Below are 5,753 nucleotides of genomic sequence, written 5' to 3'. Positions count from 1 at the left end.
AACATCTTCTTCAAGCCTACAGTGTGATTCCACGGTGAGTTTATGTTTCTGTGTTATGATAATTGTGTGCTTAGCCTTTTCTTCATGGTAGTGCAGATGGTTAGAGAGGATGCTGTTTCTGGTCGTGGTCGTGGACGCGGACGTGGTCGTGGTAGGGGCAGAGTCCCAGTGGTTAGTGAGACTGCGGACCAGAGTGTGACAGCAGCGGGTGTGGGCAAGTCGCAGGGTGTCCAGGGGGATTCCATGAGTGTGGCCGGAGGGGGCAGTGTTGATGCTCCAGTAGCCGGTGATGTTAGGGCCCCGGGTGTGGGTGTCCCAGTGGGTGGAGTCACGGGTGTCGACCTTGCGGGTTTACTAGCACAGTTGTTGGTGCGGTTGCCACCAGTGGCACTGGCTCCGGCTCAGGTAGTGCCACCAGTGGTGGCGGAGGAGCGGCAGCCAGTGGGTGCGGATGTGGGGGTCCATTCTCGTTATATCAGCATGCTGACTAAGATGGGCCGTATTGGTACCGAGCGGTTTTCGGGAGGTACAGATCCTACCGCTGCGGATGAGTGGAGGGCGAGTGTTGAACGTAACTTCGATACTCTGAGGTGTCCTGAGGGGTCCACTATTTGACTGGTGGTGCTCAGTTGTGGTGGAGTTCTGTGGCAGCCAGGAGAGTGCAGAGGGAGATGTCTTTGGCTGACTTCGTCTTGGAGTTCAACCGCAAGTATTTCCCTAGGGAGGCACTGGATAGGTTGGAGGTGCAGTTCCTTCAGCTAGCTCAGGGGACTCGGTCAGTGCGGGAGCTTGACTTGGAGTTCAGTCGACTTCTAAGGTATGGGGGTCGGGATATGGAGTATGAGGAGGCTCAGATCATGAGGTTTTTGAGGGCCCTACGTGATGACTTGAGGGTTCACTATAGGGGGCGGAGTTATGCTTCGCGTGTAGAGCTGGTTGAGACTGCAGCACGGATTGAGGAGGATATCTGGGCACAGTCAGTGGCGGCTAGCCCTGCAGTTCAGCTTAGTAAGGCTCAGCACCAGGGAGGTTATAGCAAGGGCAGCAAGCCTGCGCAGGGAACCAAGAGGAGGTGGGAGGCTAGGCAGACGTCGAGTGGTGCGGGTCACTTCAAGTGTGGGAGCAAGGATCACAAGTTTGCTAGCTGTCCCAAGAGGAGTGCCCCGTCGACAGCAGATCATGTATGCTACTATTGCAGGGAGCCAGGGCACATCAAACTCTATTGTCCCAAGTTGCAGCCGGTAGTAGTAGCAGCGTTGCACGTGCAGCCGGGAGGGCAGCAGGTGGCACGGATTGAGCAGGCGCCACGGGNTTCTTCATGGTAGTGCAGATGGTTAGAGAGGATGCTGTTTCTGGTCGTGGTCGTGGACGCGGACNCGCTGGGGCGTTCACAGGAATAATTTCTGGTACTGTATCATTGTGAATTCTTAGTAAGTTTAGATTTTATGTTGTCCTATGATAAAGTGTTAGGTTCTCAACACATGAGGTTTGTGTAAGGACCTTGTTGGTGGGAGGGTTTANCGGGTGTGGGCAAGTCGCAGGGTGTCCAGGGGGATTCCATGAGTGTGGCCGGAGGGGNTTAAGTCTCATGTTATGTTTGATTATGGAGCTACTCATAGCTTCATTACCCCGGAGTGTGCAGAGAGTGCGGGTATCGTGGGAGATCTCGGAGAGCATACATGAGTTGTCAGAGTTGCTAGAGGCAAGTTCCTGAGGGTCATTGGTCAAGCGAGGGGTATCGATATTCAGATCGCGGGAGAGTCTTTGCCTACGGATTTGCTTATCAGCCCAGTGGAGTTGTATGATGTTATCTTGGGGATGGAATGGATGCATCGGCATATGGTTCATCTGGATAGTCATCGGGGTAGAGTGGAGTTTGAGCATTCAGGACGGAAGTTGGTTTATCAGTGGATTAGACCGACTTTAGGGAGTCTCGTGATCTCGGCCATTCAGGCTGGGAAGATGATCGAGAAGGGCCGTGAGGCTTATTTGGTTACTATATCTATGCCAGAGTCAGTGGGGAAGTCTACGGTTAGCGGTATTCAGGTTGTAGCGGAGTTTGAGGACGTGTTCCAGTCATTGCAAGGGTTACCACCTTCTCGGTCTGATCCTTTTACGATTGAACTGGAACCAGGGACGACACTGTTATCAAAGGCTCCTTACAGGATGGCTCCAGCAGATATGGCAGAGCTGAAGAAGCAGCTAGAGGATTTGTTGACCAAGAGTTTCATCCGTCCTAGTGTATCACCGTGGAGAGCGCCGATGTTATTCGTTAAGAAGAAGGATGGGAGTTTCCGCTTGTGTATCGATTACAGGGGTCTCAACCGGGTCACTGTGAAGAACAAGTACCCTCTGCCGAGGATCGATGAGTTTTTGGATCAGTTGAGAGGTTCTACTTGGTTCTCCAAGATAGATCTGGCGTCGGGTTATCATCAGATCCCGATAGATGAGGCGGATGTGAGGAAGACGACTTTCAGGACGAGGTATGGGCATTACGAATTTGTGGTGATGCCATTTGGGTTGACTAACGCACCAGCTGCGTTTATGAGATTGATGAACAGCGTGTTTCAGGAGTTTCTGGACGTGTCTGTCATCATTTTCATCGACGACATCTTGATTTATTCTAAGAGTCCTGAAGAGCATGCAGTGCATTTGAGGGCAGTCCTGGAGAAGCTGCGGGAGCAGAAGTTGTTTGCTAAGCTGAGCAAGTGTAGTTTCTGGCAGCGTGAGATGGGTTTTCTGGATCACATTGTGTCTGCAGATGGGGTTTCTGTAGATCCAGAGAAGATTCAGGCTATCAGGGATTGGCCTAGACCGCAGAATGCCGCGGAGATCAGGAGTTTTCTCGGGTTGGCAGGGTATTACAGGAGATTTGTACAGGGGTTTGCGAGCAGAGCACGTCGTATGACTAAGTTGACGGGGAAGGATGTTCCTTTTTTCTGGTCAAAGGAGTGTGAGGAGGGCTTTGCTACTGCTCCCATGTTGAGTACTGCTCCGGTGTTGGCTTTGCCTGAGTTGGGAAAACCTTATGTGGTTTATACAGATGCATCTAGAGTCGGTTTGGGATGTGTGTTGATGCAGCATGGGAAGGTGATTGCCTATGCTTCGCGGCAGTTGCGGAAGAATGAGAACAACTATCCNGACTTTCAGGACGAGGTATGGGCATTACGAATTTGTGGTGATGCCATTTGGGTTGACTAACGCACCAGCTGCGTTTATGAGATTGATGAACAGCGTGTTTCAGGAGTTTCTGGACGTGTCTGTCATCATTTTCATCGACGACATCTTGATTTATTCTAAGAGTCCTGAAGAGCATGCAGTGCATTTGAGGGCAGTCCTGGAGAAGCTGCGGGAGCAGAAGTTGTTTGCTAAGCTGAGCAAGTGTAGTTTCTGGCAGCGTGAGATGGGTTTTCTGGATCACATTGTGTCTGCAGATGGGGTTTCTGTAGATCCAGAGAAGATTCAGGCTATCAGGGATTGGCCTAGACCGCAGAATGCCGCGGAGATCAGGAGTTTTCTCGGGTTGGCAGGGTATTACAGGAGATTTGTACAGGGGTTTGCGAGCAGAGCACGTCGTATGACTAAGTTGACGGGGAAGGATGTTCCTTTTTTCTGGTCAAAGGAGTGTGAGGAGGGCTTTGCTACTGCTCCCATGTTGAGTACTGCTCCGGTGTTGGCTTTGCCTGAGTTGGGAAAACCTTATGTGGTTTATACAGATGCATCTAGAGTCGGTTTGGGATGTGTGTTGATGCAGCATGGGAAGGTGATTGCCTATGCTTCGCGGCAGTTGCGGAAGAATGAGAACAACTATCCTACTCATGACTTGGAGATGGGTGTTGTGGTTTTTGCCCTGAAGATTTGGAGATCTTATCTTTATGGTGCAAAGGTACAGGTGTTTACAGATCATAAGAGCCTGAAGTATATATTCACTCAGCCCGAGCTGAACTTGAGGCAGAGGCGGTGGATAGAGCTGGTGGCGGATTATGATCTGGAGATAGCCTACCACCCTGGTAAGGCTAACTTGGTTGCAGATGCATTGAGTCGGAAGCGGGCGGCTTCGGCTCAGGAGGAAGATATGGATTCTCTGGTAAGAGAGATCAGTGCGTTAAGCTTGTGTGCGGTTTCTCAGGAGCCGTTGGGTTTGGTTATAGCTGATCGAGCAGATATGTTGAGCAGAGTACGGTTGGCTCAGGAATCGGATTTGGGGCTGGTGAATGCCTCAAAGTATGTTGACTCAGAGTATCAGGTTTCGGCTAATGGTACTATTCTGGTGCATGGGCGGATCTGTGTGCCTAAGGATGAGGAGTTGAGGCAGGAGATTCTGAGAGAAGCTCATGTTAGCATGTTCTCTATTCATCCAGGAGCGACTAAGATGTACCGAGATCTCAAGAGGTACTATCACTGGGTCGGGATGAAGAAGGACGTGGCTAGTTGGGTTGCGAGGTGCGATGTGTGTCAGCTAGTGAAGGCTGAGCATCAGATACCTGGTGGTTTGCTGAAGAGTCTTCCCATTCCGAAGTGGAAGTGGGATATGATTACTATGGACATCGTGGTAGGTTTGCAAGTGTCCAGGACGTTTGATGCTATTTGGGTCATTATGGACCGGTTGACTAAGTCGGCACATTTTCTGGCCATTAAGAAGACTGATGGAGCAGCGGTCTTGGCTAAGAAGTATGTGAAGGAGATAGTCAGGTTGCATGAGTTGCCAGCGAGCATAGTGTCTGATAGAGATTCCAAGTTCACTTCGGTGTTATAGAAAGCATTTCAGGCAGAGATGGGCACTAAGGTGCATAGGAGTACAACTTATCATCCCTAGACAGATGGACAGTCAGAGAGGACGATCCAGACGTTTGAGGATTTGCTGAGGATGTGTGTGTTGGATTTGGGTGGCCAATGGGCAGACCATTTGAGCTTGGTAGAGTTTGCTTACAACAACAGTTACCAGGCGAGTATCGGGATGGCACCTTATGAGTCTTTGTATGGGAGGCCGTGTCATACACCGTTATGCTGGACTCAGGTGGGGGAGAGGAGGATATACGGGGCAGATTTTGTTCAGGAAACCTCGGAGAAGATTCGTGTTCTCAAGCTGAACATGAAGGAAGCTCAGGATCGGCAGAGGAGTTATGCCGATAGGAGGAGGAGAGATCTTGAGTTTTAGGTTAGAGATAGAGTGTACCTCAAGATGGCCATGTTGCGGGGTCCGAACAGGTCATTGACTGAGACAAAGTTGAGTCCGAGGTATATGGGTCCGTTCAGAGTGATTGAGCGAGTTGGACCAGTGGCATATAGACTGGAGTAACCTGAGGTTATGCGAGCATTCCATAAGGTTTTCCATGTGTCTATGTTTCAGAAGTGTCTTCATGAGGATGATCAGTTGTTGGCTAAGATTCCTGGGGATCTTCAGCCTAACATGACTTTGGAGGCGAGACCAGTGAGGGTTCTCGAGAGGAGGATCAAGGAACTTCGGAAGAAGAAGATTCCTTTGATGAGAGTCCTTTGGGACTGTGATGGTGTGGAGGAGCAAACTTGGGAGCCTGAGGCGAGGATGAAAGCAAGGTTTAAGAAGTGGTATGAGAAGCAAGCCACGACTTGAGCTTGCCTAGCCTAGTTCTATCTGTAGTCCGTGGCTGGAGCGGGAATGGAGTATTCCAGCCCATCTATCTTGTTTACTTGGTCGCTTGGGGTGGTTGGTTGTGCGACTAAGTAACAAGATGAGGTGGTGTTTGGGGTACAAAATTTCCGCAAGGCAGTGT

Source organism: Camelina sativa, chromosome 3 (assembly GCF_000633955.1).
Source record: "Camelina sativa cultivar DH55 chromosome 3, Cs, whole genome shotgun sequence".
In the NCBI taxonomy this organism is placed as follows: Eukaryota; Viridiplantae; Streptophyta; class Magnoliopsida; order Brassicales; family Brassicaceae; genus Camelina; species Camelina sativa.
This window is presented reverse-complemented; position numbering follows the sequence as displayed.